We start from the raw sequence: 16731 nt of genomic DNA, 5'->3' as shown, positions 1-16731 counted from the left end.
TCACCAGTACCAAATCTCCTGGGTTAAATAGAGGTGGCCCAGTTTCCTGGGGTTGGGCCTTTGCTAATTGTGCTAATACCTGTTGCAAGTGAGACAGAGAAGTTACACGCTTGAATAGCTCAGAGTTTTCTTGATCTAATAGAAAATCATTGGTAAAGAAAGGTCGTCCATACAGCATCTCAAAAGGGCTAAGACCTATTTTTGAAGGGGTATTTTTTATTCGTAGTAATGCCATAGGAAGAAGAGTGATCCAAGGAAGGTGACCTTCTTGGGATAATTTTCTGAGGTGTCTCTTGATCATGTCATTAGTTTTCTCTACCTTTCCTGAGGATGGAGTCTCCAAACACAGGGGAGACAGTATTCTATGCCAAGTGCTTTTGAGACCCCTTGTGTGACAGCTGCCTTAAACGAGGGTCCATTGTCACTTCGAAGATACCTAGGTAGACCAAAGCGGGGAGTTATTTCATTAACACTTTTATTACCTCAGAGGCTTTTTCTGTACGGCATGGGAGTGCCTCTACCCAGTGAGTGAAGGTGTCTGCCCATACCAGCAGGTATTGGATGCTCTTTGTCTTCCGCATGTGGGTGAAGTCTATTTGGCAGTCTTGCCCTGGATAGCCTCCTATTCTTTGGGGTTGAGGAGGAAGGAGTCGCCTGTTCAGGATTATTTTTAAGACAGACTTCACAAGCATTAATAACCTCCTTAAGTGTTTTTAGCAAGTTATCTCCTGAAAACAATCTCTGGGCACATTGATATGTCTTATCCTTTCCCAGGTGAAAAGCTTGGTGAAGGACTTCAAGGACTTTCCATTGGCTGGAGGCTGGCAAGTGGAGCTTGCCATTCTGCCACTGTCAGCATCCTGAGGGCAGAAATGTGGACCCTCGAGAAGTGGCCCATTCTACTTCTGTAGGGGAGTACTGAGGTTTGATTCCTCTTATGGAACCTTCCCAGACTAGGGTTTGAAGTGTTGATGTCTTGAGGCTTTCTTGGCACTGACTTAGCTGTCTGATCAGCTAATCTATTTCCTTCAGCTACCTCATTTGTTCCCTTTTGATGTTCCCTACAATGTATTACTGCAATTTCTCATGGAAGGAAAACTGAGGATAGTAATGTATTAATTTCCTGGTGATATTTTATAGGAGATCCATTAGTGGTAAGAAAATGCCTTTCCAGGCCCTGCATGGTGGCTCACACCTATAATCCCAGCACTTTGGGAGTCTGAGGCGGGAGGATCACGAGTTCAGGAGTTCGAGACCAGCCTGGCCAACATAGTGAAACTCTGTCTCTACTAAAAATACAAAAATTATCCGGGCGTGGTGGTAGGTGCCTGTAATCCCAGCTACTTGGGAGGCTGAAGTAGGAGAATCGCTTGAACCTGGGAGACAGAGGTTATAGTGAGCTGAGATCATGCCACTGCACTCCAGCATGAGCAACAAAAGCAAAAGTCCATCTCAAAAAAAAAAAAAGAAAATTCCTTTCCTTCCAAATGGCCGCATGAGCATGGAGAACTAGGAAAGCATACTTGGAGTCAGCGTAAATATTAGCTACCTTTCCTTTGCTTAATTCAATTGCTCTTGTAAGAGCTATTAGCTCAGCTAATTGAGCGCTTGTGCCTGGAGGAAGAGACACACTTTCAATAGAATCAAATTCAATAGAATCAAATAGTGGCTGGATTTAGGCTAGAACAAGTCTTTAATTGGATGTGGGAACCCTCTAACAACAGGGCCTGATATTTAAGCCAATGGAGTTATGTTCCCAGGGGGATTATGGCCTCCTCGAGCTTCCTTGGAGCAAGTAGTCAATGATTACTGTGCATCCTGCCTTGCGGATCCCTTGTTCTGTAAAAGAGCTCCATCTGTGAAGAGGGTCCAGTCTGAATTCTCTAGGGGAGTTTCCCTGAGTTCCTCCCTGGCTGCATAGATTTGTACTATGACTTGTTCACAGTTATCTTCAGGTTCCCCAGTTTCCTCAGGGAGGAAGGTGGCTGGATTTAGGCTAGAACAAGTCTTTAATTGGATGTGGGAACCCTCTAACAGCAGAGCCTGATATTTAAGGAGTCAGCTATCTGTTAGCCAAAGCCTTTCTCTAGAGTACAGTAGTCCTGCCGCATGATGTGGGGTCTAAACAGTTAAATCATTCCCCAAGGTTAGTTTGGAGGCTTCTGGGACCAGAAGAGCCACCAGTCCCTTCTAGCTTGTAGAGTTTCTGCTGGCTTGGTAGTGGCAAATTCTCTCAGCATTTGTTTGTCTGAAATAGACTGTATCTTTGTTTGTGAAGCTTAGTTTCGCTGGATACAAAATTCTTGGCTGATAATTGTTTTGTTTAAGGAAGCTAAAGATAAGACCCCAATCCCATATAGCTTATAGGGTCTCTGCTGAGAAACTGTTGTTAATCTGATAAGTCTTCCTTTATAGGTTACCTGATGCTTTTGCCTCACAGCTCTTAAGATTCTTTCCTTCTGGCTGGGCGCGGTGGCTCACGCCTGTAATCCCAGCGCTTTGGGAGGCCGAGGCAGGCGGATCACAAGGTCAGGAGATCGAGACCATCCTGGCTAACACGGTGAAACCCTGTCTCTACTAAAAAAAAAAAAATACAAAAAATTAGCCAAGCACGGTGGTGGGCGCCTGTGGTCCCAGCTACTCGGGAGGCTTGAGGCAGGAGAATGGCGTGGGCCCAGGAGGCGGAGCTTGCAGTGAGCTGAGATCGCACCACTGCACTCCAGCCTGGGCAACAGAGCGAGACTCTGTCTCAAAAAAAAAAAAAAAAAGATTCTTTCCTTCTTCTCGACTTCAGATAACCTAATAACTATGTGCCTAGGTGGTGATCTTTTTGTGATGAATTTCCTGGTGTTCTGTGAGTTTCTTGTATTGGATGTCTAAGTTTCTAGCAAGGCCGGCCCCAGAGCTGTTTGTACTGGCACCAGTGTTAAGTGGGTCAAATTCTTGGGCCTCCAGGTGGCTTGCTCAAATGCTGGTAGTGCTAGTGACAATCCAGGTGTTTGAGTAGGTTTTGGGCTCGTGGGTAGCTGCTGGGAAATGACTGATGGCAGTAGCAGTGGTGGAGCAACCCACTGGGGCCCAAACAGTCTGTGCTTGTATTGGCGAGGGCTGTGACAGGTTGAGTTGCACTGGTAGCACTGCCAGCTGTGAAGGTATCAGCAGGATGGATCAGCCCAATCTTAGACCCCCGCAGGAGTGGCCATTCAGGTGTCAATGGTCATAGATTGGGATGGGTGATTTTCAGGTCCCTGGATAGCATGCTTGAGTACTGGAGGAATGGTACTGGGCTGGCCAACTTGTACTCTGGCCCTCTGGTAGTGAATTTAGGTGCTTTTTGTGATAAGTAGAGGCAGAGTGGTCCACAGGCCACAGGCAGAATGCTCAGGTGTGGGCAGTGGCAGCTGTGCTATGGGCCTGCCCTCAGGGAGGGTGGGACCCGTCCCAGCTGGAGTAGTGCAGGCAGGCAGCTGTAGGCAGTGCAGTTTGCCCAGGCCTTGGCCCACAGCAGCCTGCAGCTGCAGTGGTGAGATTTGTCCTAGGGTTGCATGGGAGTGCCCGGCCTCCCCTCTCACTTCTCAGTCCGGTGGCAGCAATGTCAGCATCAGCCTGGCCCCAGGGCAAGATACAAATCCCCAGAGGCTAGGCTCTGAAAATGGCACCAAGCTAAAGCTACTCTGGCCTTGGATGCCTCTGGGACTTTGTATGAGTTCGCTCTTTGAAGCTGTGTCTCTGTGCAATCTCTAAGCACCTTCCTGTTAGACTTGAGACCTGCATGGCTTGAGTCGTTCTGCAGCTATGTTATAAAAGACGATGGCAGAAGTATGAAGCTCTGAGGGTTTTTCTCTTACCCTTTCCCTGTGTTTGGAAGCTTCTCCCACTTCTCATCCAATACTGGCTAAGCAAGCTGCCTCCTTCCCTGCTTTCAGTGCTTCCTATCACTTTTCTGTTGAATCCCAGTGTTCTCTCTTAGACAATCTTTTGAAGTATGAATATCTACTTGCTATATTTGTCCCTCTCCATAGAGGAGGTGCATACTAGCTGCATTTCCTCAGGCATCTTGAACCCTCTCCTTGATATTAATGTTTGGAAAGCAACAAAAATGTACTATTCTTTTCTCCAGATTTAATCTAATTTATTATTTACATTTGGTTGAATTGCAAATAATATAGCTCTTTCTTTTCACCTATGTAACTACTATACAAACCACTTCAACATATTTAAATATTTGTAGCATTAGAGACAATAAGATAATGACAAGCATAAACTATATAATGAAATGATACTTTCCTTGTGATGGCAGAATATTTTATATTTAGGGATATAATTAAGTATAGCATAATTTAAAGATGGTGTAAATTACACACTGAATAATAATAATAAGATATTCTATCTAGAGTTTAAGATGTCCATACCTTAATTATCAGAGTTGATTGAAAAATTAAAAATTAATGCTGGGCGCGGTGGCTCAAGCCTGTAATCCCAGCACTTTGGGAGGCCAAGACAGGCGGATCACGAGGTCAGGAGATCAAGACCATCCTGGCTAATATGGTGAAACCCCGTCTCTACTAAAAAATACAAAAAACTAGCCGGGCGAGGTGGCGTGCGCCTGTAGTCCCAGATACTCCAAAGGCTGAGGCAGGAGAATGGCGTAAACCCGGGAGGCGGAGCTTGCAGTGAGCTGAGATCCAGCCACTGCACTCCAGCCTGGGCAACAGAGCGAGACTCTGTCTCAAAAAAAAAAAAAAGGAAAATTAAAAATTAAAAAACAAATGCCTATACCGGAGTCTGATTCTTTAAAACAATCTGGCAGTACCCTATATGGTCATTAGTGACCATATAGGTCATATAGCAAGTAGATATTCATACTTCATACCATATAGCAAGTAGATATTCATACTTCAAAAAGATTGTCTAAGAGAGAACACTGGGATTCAACAGAAAAGTGATATGAAGCACTGATGTGAAATCATTCCTCATGTTTATTATGTCACTTTCTAATTCTCTTTGAATAGTTCAAATTCTTCTTTAAAAATTACTTGATTAGTGGCTCATGCCTGTAATCCTAACACTTTGGGAGGCCAAGACAGGCAGATCACTTGAGCTCAGGAGTTTGAGACCAGCCTGGCCAACATGGTGAAACTCCGTTTCTACTAAAAATACAAAAATTAGCTGCGCGTGGTGGTACATGCCTGTAATTCCAGCTACTGGGGAGGCTTAGGTGTAAGAATTGCTTCAACCCGGGAGGTGGAGGTTGCAGTGAGCCGAGATCATGCCACCATACTCTAGCCTGGGTAATGGAGTGAGACTCTGTTCAAAAAATAATAATAATAATAACAATAATAATAAATTGCTTGATTTTTTCCAAACCCTCTTTTTTTCTTTGGATTTGTAATATTTCTCTTAAGGATACACAGAATGTTATCAAACATTACTCTTTAATGCTATCTCTAGTCTTGTAATTTAGGATTCTACTAGGGAAAGATTATATGAGTTATATACACAGTATCAGGCAATTAGGTTGAACTAAGGTTTCAGTTTTCTTTTCTTTTCTTTCTTTAGAAAAAGTTTTTAAACAGGGTCTCACTCCTGTTCAGGCTGGAGTGCAGTGGGATGATCAGGGCTCACTGCTGCTTCAACCTCGGTGAGTATTGAAGTCCCCCACTCTACTAAAAATACAAAAATTTGTCAAGTGTGGTGGCGGATGCCTATAATCCCAGCTACTTGGGAGGCTGAGGCAGGAGAATTGCTTGAACCCAGGAGGCGGAGGTTGCAGTGAACCCGTATCATGCCCCTGTGCTCCAGTCTGGGCAGCAGAGTGAGACTCCGTCTCAAAAACAAACAAACAGAAAAACAACCATCTATGATAAACCCTCTCAAATAAAAAAACAACCATCTATGATAAACCCATAGCCAACATTATACTGAACAAGGAAAAGTTTAAAGCATTCCCCCTAAGAACTGGAATAAGACGAGGATGACCACTTTCACCACTTCTATTCAACACAGTATTAGAAGTCCTAGCCAGAGCAATCAGACAAGAGGAATAAAGGGAATCCAAATCTGTAAAGAAGAAGTCAAATTGTTGCAGGTTGCTAGTGATATGATCATATACCTAGAAAACCCTAAAGACTCATCCAAAAAGTTACTACATCTGATACATGAATTCAGTAAAGTTTCAGGATACAAAATCAATGTACACAAATCAGTAACACTGTTATACACCAACAGCAATCAAGCTGAGAATCAAACTGAGAACTCAATCACTTTTACAATAGCTGCAAAAAAATAATAAAATACTTAGGAATATACCTAACCAAGGAGATGAAAGACCTCTACAAGGAAAACTACAAAACACTGCTGAAAGAAATCACAGATGACACAAACAAATGGAAACACATCCCATGCTCATGAATGGGTAGAATCAGTATTGTGAAAATGATTATACTGCCAAAAGCAATCTACAAATTCAATGCAATTCCCATCAAAATACCATCATCATCTTCACAGAACTAGAAAAAACAATCCTAAAATTCATATAGAACCAAAAAAGAGCCCATATAGCCAAAGCAAGACTAAGTAAAAAGAACAATTTTTTTTTTTTTTTTTTTTTTTTGAGATGGAGTTTCGCTGTTGTTGCCCGGGCTGAAGTGCAGTGGCGCGATCTCGGCTCACGGCAACTTCCGCCTCCCGGGTTCCAGCGATTCTCCCGCCTCAGCCTCCCGAGTAGCTGGGATTACAGACATGCGTCACTACACCCGGCTAATTTTTTTGACTTTTAGTAGAGATGGAGTTTCTCCTTGTTGGTCAGGCTGGTCTTGAACTCCCAACCTAAGGTGATCCACCTGCCTCGGCCTCCCAAAGTGCTGGAATTACAGGTGTGAGCCACTGCACCTGACCTTTCTTGTTCTTTACCTGACTTCAAACTCTACTATAAGGCTATAGTCACCAAAACAGCATGTTACTGGTATAAAAATAGGCAAATAGACCAATGGAACAGAATAGAGAACCCAGAAATAAAGCTAACAGCCAACTGATCTTCAACAAAGCAAACAAAAACATAAAGTGGGGAAAGAATACCATACAAATGGTGCTGGGATAATTGGCAAAGAACATGTAGAAGAATGAAACTGAATCCTCATGTCTTACCTTATTAAAAATCAACTGAAGATGTATCAAAGACTTCAATCTAAGACCTGAAACCATCAAAATTTTAGAAGATAACATTAGAAAAACTCTTTTAGATACGGGCTTAGGCAAAGACTTCATGACCAAGAACCCAGAAGCAAATGCAACAACAACAAAAAAGATAAATAGATGGGACTTAATTAAACTAAAAGGTTTCTGCACAGCAAAAGAAATAATCAGTAAACAGACAACCCACAGAGTGGATAAAACTTTTCACAAACCATGCATCCAACAAAGGACTAATATCCAGAATCTGCAAGGAACTCAAACAAATCAGCAAGAAAAAAACAAATACTCTCATCGAAAAGTAAGCTAAGGACATGAATAGACAATTCTCAAAAGAAGATATATGAATGGTCAACAAACATGAAAAAATGCTCAACATCACTAACTATCAGGGAAATGCAAATCAAAGCCACAATGCAATACCACTTTACCCCTGTAAGAATGGGCATAAATTTTTAAAAAAAGATATTGGCATGGGTATGGTGAAAAGGGAACACTTCTACGCTGCTGGCGGGAATGTACAACCACTATGGAAAACATTATGGAGATTCCGGAAAGAACTAAAAGTAGATCTACCATTTTGATGCAGCAGTCCTGCTTTTGGGTTTCCACCTAGATGAAAAGAAGTCATTACATGAAAAAAAGACTTGCACACACATGTTTATAGCAGCACAATTCACAATTGTAAAATTATGGAACCAGCCCAAATGTCCACCAATTAACGAGTGGATAAAGAAAATGTGGCAGTGGCCGGGCGCAGTGGTTCATGCCTGTAACCGCACACTTTGGGAAACTGAGGTGGGCAGATCATCTGAGGTCAGGAGTTGGAGACCAGCCTGACCAACATGGCGAAACCACAACTCTATTAAAAATACAAAAATTAGGCTGGGGGCGGTAGCTCACGCTTGTAATCCCAGCACTTTGGGAGGCCGAGGTGGGTGGATCACGAGGTCAGGAGATCGAGACCATCCTGGTGAACATGGTGAAACCCCATCTCTACTAAAAATACAAAAAATTAGCCAGGTGTGGTGGTGGGTGCCTGTAGTCCCAGCTACTCGGGAGGCTGAGTCAGGAGAATGGCGTGAACCCAGGAGGCAGAGCTTGCAGTGAGCCAAAATCGAGCCACTGCACTCCAGCCTGGGTGACAGAGCGAGACTCCATCTCATTAGCTGGGCATGTTGGCACGCACCTGTAATTCCAGCTACTTGTGAGGCTGAGGCAGGAGAATTGCTCGAACCTGAGAGGCAGAGGTTGCAGTGAGCTGAGATCATGCCACTGCACTCTAGCCTGGGTGACAGAGAGAGACTCCGACTCAAAAAAAAAAGAAAAGAAAAGAAAGTGATATATATACATATATATACACCATAGAATACTACTCAACCATAAAAAGAAACAAAATAATAGTATTTGCAGCAACCTGGAAGGAGTTGCAGACCATTATTCTAAGTGAAGTAACTCAGGAATGGAAAACTAAACATTGTATGTTCTCACTTATAAGCGGGAGCTAAGCTATGTGGATGCAAAGGCATAAGAATGATCCAATGGACTTTGGGGACTCAGGGGGAAGGTTGAAAGGGGGTGAGGAATAAAAGACTGTAATTAGGTACAGTGTACACTGCTCAGATTATAGGTGTACCAAAAGTTCAGAAATCACCACTAAAGAACTTATCCATGTAACCAAATACCACGTGTTTCCCACAAACTATTAAAATTAAAAATTTAAAAATTTTAAAAATTTTAAAGTAATTGACAATAAAAAACACAAAAAAGTAGAATGATTTCAAATAAACAACCTAATAATGCACTTAAAGGAACTAGAAAAGAAGGAACAAATCACGCTCCCAAATTATGAGAAGAAAAAATAGAGATCAGAGCAGAACTAAATCAATTTAAGACTAAAAAATTACAAAGGACCAATGAAACAAAAAGTTGGTTCTTCAAAAAAATAAACAAAATTGATAAACTGTTATCTAGACCAGCCAAGAAAAGAATACTCAAATAAACAAAATCAAAAACGAGAAAGGAGATATTACCATTGATGCCACAGAAATATGAAAAAATTATCAGAGACTTTTATGACTATATGCGGACAAACTGGAAAACCTACAGGAAATGTATAAATTCTTGGACACTACAATCTACCAAGACTGAATCAGAAAGAAACAGAAAACCTGAACAGACTAATAATGAGTAAGAAGATTGAATCAGTAATAAAAATCTCTCAACAATATAAAGCCTAGGATCAGATGGATTCACATTCAAATTTGCCTAAGTGTACAAAGTAGAACTAATGTCAATCCTCCTGAAATGATTCCAAAAAAACTGAAAAGGAGGGAATTCTTCCTAATTCTTTTTTTTTTTTTTTTTTTTGTGAGACAGAGTCTCACTCTGTCACCCATGCTGGAGTGCAGTGGCGTGATTTCGGCTCACTGCACCCTCCACATCCGGGGTTCAAGCAATTCTCCTGCCTCAGCCTCCCAAGTAGCTTGGACTACAGGTGCACACCACCAGGCCCAGCTAATTTTTGTATTTTTTAGTAGAGATGGGGTTTCACCATGTTGGCCAGGCTGGTCTCGAATGCTTGACCTCGTGATCCACCCACCTCAGCCTCCCAAAGTGCTGGGATTACAGGTGTGAGCCACCATGCCCAGCCCTCCCTAACTAATTCTATGAGGCCAGTGTCACATTCATATGAAAACCAAACAAGGACAAGAAAAAAGGAAACTACAGGTCAATAACCCTGATGAATATAGATGCAAAATCCATAGAAGAAAATACTAGCAAATCAAATCAGCATTATATCAAAAACTAATACATCATGATCAAATGTGACTTATACCTGGAATGCAAAGATGGTACAACATATATAAATCAATAAATGTGATACATCACATCAACAGAATGAAGGACTAAAACCATATGATCATCTCAATAGATGCAGAAAAAGCATTTAATAAAATTCGATATCCATTCTTCAGAAAAATTCTCAACAAACTAGGCATACAAGGAATATACCTCAGAGTAATAAAGGCCATATATAACAGATCCACAGCTAGCATTATACTGAATTCAAAAAAAGTTGAAAGCCTTTCTTCTAAGAACTGGATCAAGACAAGGATGCCCACACTTACCACTCCTATTCAACATAGTACTAGAAGTCATACCCAAAGGAATCAGGCAAGAAAAAGAAATAAAATGCATTCAAATTGGAAAAGAAGAAGTCAAACTACGTCTCTTTGTTGATGATATGATCTTATATGTAGAGCAAGCTAAAAGACTCCACCAAAAAACTCTTAGATTTAATAAATAAATTCAGTAAAGTTGCAGTTCACAAAATCAACACACATAAATCAGTAGTGTTCCTGTATACCAATAATGATCTAGCCAAGAAAGAAATTAAGAAGGCAATTCCATGTACAATAAATACAAAAAAAAAAAACCCACCAAAATACCTAGAAATAAATATAACCAGGGAGGTGAAATATCTCTACAAAGAAAACTATAAGATAGCTAAACAAAAAACAGCAGAAACCTCGGCAGAGGTAAATGCCCCCGTCTGACAGCTTTGGAGAGAGCAGTGGATCTCCCAGCATGGAAGTTGAGATCTGAGAACAGACAGACTGCCTGCTCAAGTGGGTCTCTGACCCCTGAGTAGCCTAACTGGGAGACATCCCCCACTAGGTGCAGACCGACACCTCACACCTCACACCTCACATGGCAGGATACACCCCTGAGACGAAGCTTCTAGAGGAAGAATCAGACAGCAACACTCGCTGTTCAGCAATATTCTATCTTCTGCAGCCTCCACTGCTGATATCCAGGCAAACAGGGTCTGGAGTGGACCTCAAGCAAACTCCANAGAAATACCATTTGACCCAGCCATCCCATTACTGGGGATATACCCAAAGGATTATAAGTCATGCTGCTATAAAGACACATGCACACGTATGTTTATTGCGGCACTATTCACAATAGCAAAGACTTGGAATCAACCTAAATGTCCATCAGTGACAGAGGACAGAGTGGATTAAGAAAATGTGGCACATATACACCATGGAATACTATGTAGCCATAAAAAAGGATGAGTTCGTGTCCTTTGCAGGGACATGGATGCAGCTGGAAACCATCATTCTCAGCAAACTATCGCAAGAAGAGAAAACCAAATACCGCATGTTCTCACTCATAGGTGGGAATTGAACAATGAGATCACTTGGACACAGGAAAGGGAACATCACACACGGGGTCCTATTGTGGGGAAGGGGTATGGGGGAGGGATAGCATTAGGAGATATACCTAATGTAAATGATGAGTTAATGGATGCAGCACACCAACATGGCACATGTATACATATGTAACAAACCTGCATGTTGTACATATGTACCCTAGAACTTAAAGTATAATAATAATTTTTAAAAAAAGAAACTATACATTTACTTAACGACATTCCGAAAAAAAAAAAAAGAAGAAGAAAACTATAAAACACTGTTCAAAGAAATTGAAGATGACACAAATGAATGGAAAATTTCCCATGCTCATGAACTGGAAAAATTAATATAATTAAAATGAACATATTGCCCAAAGTAATCTATAGATTAAATGCAATCCCTATTAAAATACCAATTCATTTTTTATAGAATTATTAAAAACAATCCTAAAATTCACATGCAACCAAAAAAGAGCCCAAATAACCTATGTAATTCTGAGCAAGAAGAATGAAGCTGGAGGCATCATATTACCTGACTTCAAAATATATTACCAAAACAATATAGTAACCAAAACAGCATGGTATTTATATAAAAATTGACACACAAATGAAACAGAATAGAGAACCCAGAAACAAAGCCATACATTTACAGCCAACTGATCTTTGACAAAGCTGAAAAGAGCTTATATTGGGAAAAGAACATCTTCTTCAATCAATGGTGCTGGGAAAACTTGATAGACACATGCAAAAGAATAAAACTGGACACCTATCTCTCACCATATACAAAACCAAGTCAAGTTGGATTAAAAACTTAAACATAAGATCTGAAACTACAAAAATACTGGACAAAATCCTAGGGAAACCTCTTCTGGACATTGGCCCAGGCAAATAATTTAAGATTAAGACCTCAAAAGCACATACAACAAAAACAGAAATAGACAAATGGGAATTAATTAAACTAAAAAGCTTCTACACAGCAAAAGAATCAGCAAAATGAAGAGACAACCTGTTGAGTGGGAGAAAACATTTGAAAACTATTCATTCAACAGGGGACTAATATCCAGAATATATAAGGAACACAACTAAACAGGAAAAAGCAAACAATCTCTTTATAAAGTGGCCAAAGTTGGCTGAGCATGGTGGCTCACACCTTTAATCCTAGCACTTTGGGAGGCCACGGTGGGAGGATCCTTTGAGCCCAGGGGTTCAAAAGCAGTCTGGGCAACATAGCAATACTCTGTCCCTTATTTATTTATTTTTTTAAGTGGGTAAAGAACATGAATAGACATTTCTCAGAAGAAGACATACAAATGTCCAGCAGATATATGAAAAAATGCTCAACATCACTAACTGTCACAGAAATGCAAAGCAAAACCACAATGAGATATCTTACCATTTGGAATGGCTATGATTAAAAAGACAAAAAATAACAGAGGTTGGCAATGATGCAGAGAAAAAAAAACTTTTATACACTGGGAGAATGTAAACTAGTATAACTACTGTGGAAAACAGTATGGATATTTCTCGAAAAACTAAAACAGAATTAGCATTCAATTCAGCAATCCCACTGCTGGCTATCTACCTGAGGAAAAAGAAATCAATATATCAAAGGAATATATGCACTCACATGTTTATTTCAGCACTATTCACAATAGAAATATAGAGGATCAACCTCAATGTCCACTGACAGATGAACAGATTAAAAAATGAGGTATATGTACACAATTGAATACTATTTGGTTATTAAAAAGAATGAAATAATGTCATTCATAACAACATGGATGGAACTGGAGGTCATTATCTTAAGTAAAATATGCCAGGCACAGAAAGAAAAAATATTGCATGTTCTCATTTACATGTGGGAGCTAAACGATTGGACTACATGGAGGTGGAGAACGGAAAGGTAGATGACAAAAACTGGGTAAGGTGAGTGAGGGGGAAACAGGAGGATGAAGTCAAGTGGGTTAAAAGGTATAAACATACAATTAGATAGAAGACATAAATTCAGTGTTTGATAGAAGAGTCGGGTGATGTTAGTCAAACAAAAATGTACTGTACTCAGGTGACACATACCCGACATACCCTGACTTGATCACTATACATTACATACATATAACAGAGTTTCACGTGTATCCCATAAATCTGTACAAACATAAATAAAAACACAAATAGATTGGTTGGATTGTATATGAGAGGTGCACTCCCAGAGGTGTCCACTGGAGCATGAGCTCTGGATTGGCTGTGTCGTATATGAGATGTGAACTCCCAGAGCTGCCCAGGGAAGTACTTTGTGATTTCTAGGAATTAGCTAACCCTCGGAGGGGCAGCGTCTCCAGGGCCAGTGAGACTCCAGATGCCACAACATCAAGAATACAGAAAATAAGCAAATATAGTTAATACATATGGCTATGAAGTTGCCTGTTATTTTAGCACCAACTAAGGTAAAGAATGATAAAGTGAGGCTCTTATATTCTAGTGAATTAAATAAAGTGAATCCTGACTCAAAAGAAGAAAATCCACTCCCAAGAGGGAAATCCACTGAAGGCAGAGGAAAGACACCCTATACTCTGCTTCTGCTTCCAAGTGGAGGCTTCTTTCATTTCTAAAGGTGTTTTTAAAAGTCAAATAAGGCTGGGCACAGTGGCTCACACCTGTAATCCTAGCACTTTGGGAGGTTGAGGCAGGTGGATCATGAGGTGAGGAGTTCAAGACCAGCCTGGCCCACATGGTGAAACTCCGTCTCTACTAAAAAATACAAAAATTAGCTGGGCCTGGTGGTACGCACCTGTAGTCCCAGCTACTCGGGAGGCTGAGGCAGAAGAATTGCTTGAACCCGAGAGGCAGAAGTTGCAGTGAGCTGAGATCGGCCACTGCACTCCAGCCTGGGTGACAGAGCAAGACTTCGTCTGGGGGAAAAAAAAAAAAAAAGTCAGATAAGACAAAAGAAAATGGCATCTTACCACAAATATAACGTACTTGTCTGGGTTACTGAATATGAAATCATCTCTAAACAAACTCTTCTTGCAGTATCTGTTACAGATGCTTTATTTTTTAAAACCTGATAAGATCTCTTATGCCTTAGGATATTTAATCATTTTAATCCTTTTTTTTTTTTTTTTTTTTTTTGAGGCGGAGTCTCGCTCTGTCGCCCAGGCTGAAGTGCAATGGCTGGATCTCGGTTCACTGCAAGCTCCACCTCCTGGGTTCACGCCATTCTCCTGCCTCAGCCTGCCGAGTAGCTGGGACTACAGGCGCCCGCCATCATGCCCAGCTACTTTTTTGTATTTTTAGTAGAGACAGGGTTTCACTCCATTAGCCAGGATGGTCTCGATCGCCTGACCTCGTGATCCGTCCGCCTTAGCTTCCCAAAGGGCTGGGATTACAGATGTGAGCTACTGCGCCCGGCCCTTTAATCTTTTATCTTCAGGATTTTTATTAGAGTACCAATCAAACATCAAATTATAGTATGATTTTTAGCGTTCTTGAGTACATACGTCTCTGCAGATTTTCAGATTGTTGAAACTAGTTAGCTGGGGGAGCAGAGAGCAGGGGCTGCATCTTGGCCCTGGAGCCCCTCTAGCTTCTGTGATGGTGGAGAAGGCATAGCTCTCCTGTTTCTCCCTTTTCCCCAACTCAGCTCATTTTTTTTTTTTTTTTTTTTTTTAAGACGGAGTTTCACTCTTGTTGCCCAGGCTGGAGTGCAATGGCGCGATCTCGGCTCACCGCAACCTCCGCCTCCTGGGTTCAAGCGATTCTCCCGCCTCAGCCTCCGGAGTAGCTGGGATTACAGGCATGCGCCACCACGCCCAGCTGATTTTTGTGTTGTTAGTAGAGATGGGGTTTCTTGAACTCCCAGCTGGCCTCGAACTCCCGACATCAGGTGATCCCCCTGCCTCCCCCTCCCAAAGTGTAACCCAGCTCATATTTTTAGAAAGCTAATGAGTGGAATAATTTATAATCATCTCTATAAATGTATATAAATTAACTAAATGCCTTTTGTTTTATTATACTGTGTTGGCTTAGAATACCAGAGTTTAAAACCACAGCTTCATCATTTACTATTCTGTAACTCAGAGAAAAACACTAAATTTCTATAAATTTCTGTTTTGTATATAAAAATGGGATAATAAATTGTAATTATGTCATTAGGCTGTTATGAGGTTTAAATAATACACCTAAAGCACTTAACACAATTAGTATAATACATGCTGGCTGCTACAATGATAATATTTCTATGAGTTGTTCTTCATATGAGAGGCATCAGCCATCATTATGAGCTAATGAAATTCATTCATAAATATATGAACAAGAAAGTTACAGCAAAAGCAGTTTTAAAATATTTAAGGCCAGGCACAGTGGCTCATGACTGTAATCCCAGCACTTTGGGAGGCCGAGGCAGGTGGATCACCTGAGGTCAGGAGTTTGAGACCAGCCTGGCCATCGTGGTGAAACCCCGTTTCTACTAAAAATACAAAAATTAGCTGGGCGTGGTGGTGGGTGCCTGTTATCCCAGCTACTCTGCCTTGGGAGGCTGAGGCAGGAGAATTGCTTGAACCTGGGAGGAGGAGGTTGCAGTGAGCTGAGATTGTGCCATTGCACCCCAGCCTGGGTGACAAGAGTGAAACTCTGTCTCAAAAAAAAAAAAAAAAAATTTAGGCCAGGCACAGTGGCTCATGCCTGTAATCCCAACACTTTGGAAGGCCAAGGCAGGAGGACTGCTTCAGCTCAGGAATTCAACCTGGGCAACCTCGCAAGGCCTCGTCTCCACTTAAAAAAAAAAAAATCAGCAGGGCATGGGGGCACATGCCTACAGTCCCAGCTACTCAGGAGTCTGAGGTAGGAAGATGGCTTCAGCCCAGGAGGTCAAGCCTGCAGTAAGCCATGATGTATCTTGCCATGGCACTCCAGCCTGGGTGTCAAAGCAAGACCCTGTCTCAAAAAAATAAAATACAGTATCTTTGTTTCTTGCTCTCCCTCTTGTCATCTTCTAGGGGTCTTTTAAAAAGTTCAAAAATATGTAGATGACTAACTCTGGAAAATACTGGAATAGACCGTGTTGCAATAGAAATGCAGTGAACTCACTCCCAGAAATTGGAAACAGATACAAATCATCTCCCAGATTTCCTTTTGGCGTCAAGCCTGCTTTAAATTGCAGAAAAAGATGGACTCCAATTTTTATTGTGGGAATGATGAAAATGACAACGAAATCGGCTACTGAAAAAGGAAACACATCAAGGTTTGGAGTCAAAAGGTATTATCTAGTGAAAGAATAAAGACATTTTAATATATACTTTGTTCGGGAGGCTGAGGCAGGAGAATGGCGTAAACCCGGGAGG

The sequence above is a fragment of the Rhinopithecus bieti genome, unplaced genomic scaffold (assembly GCF_001698545.2).
Source record: "Rhinopithecus bieti isolate Rb0 unplaced genomic scaffold, ASM169854v2 scaffold_13747, whole genome shotgun sequence".
NCBI lineage: Eukaryota > Metazoa > Chordata > Mammalia > Primates > Cercopithecidae > Rhinopithecus > Rhinopithecus bieti.
Note: the sequence above shows the minus strand (reverse complement) of the source record.